Source organism: Solanum tuberosum, unplaced genomic scaffold (assembly GCF_000226075.1).
Source record: "Solanum tuberosum cultivar DM 1-3 516 R44 unplaced genomic scaffold, SolTub_3.0 scf00177, whole genome shotgun sequence".
In the NCBI taxonomy this organism is placed as follows: Eukaryota; Viridiplantae; Streptophyta; class Magnoliopsida; order Solanales; family Solanaceae; genus Solanum; species Solanum tuberosum.
In genome coordinates, this window is record NW_006239101.1 from 349,246 (window position 1) to 349,471 (window position 226).

A 226-nucleotide genomic window follows, 5' to 3' on the forward strand; every position below is an offset into this window, starting at 1 on the left:
TTTGCTTTCAAATTTTTTTCTCGTTTTGTGTTATATATATCAAAAATATTTGTTACTTGCCGTCGCAAGACTTTTTTAAAATAAAATTTTATTTATGTTATATTCAATACACAAGTAGAAAAAAATTCCTAAAAATATATGTTCATATATAACACAAAACGATAAAAATATAAAATAAATAAATAAATTAGGAGTGGAGGGTTAAATAGGATGGGGTAGAATTTTT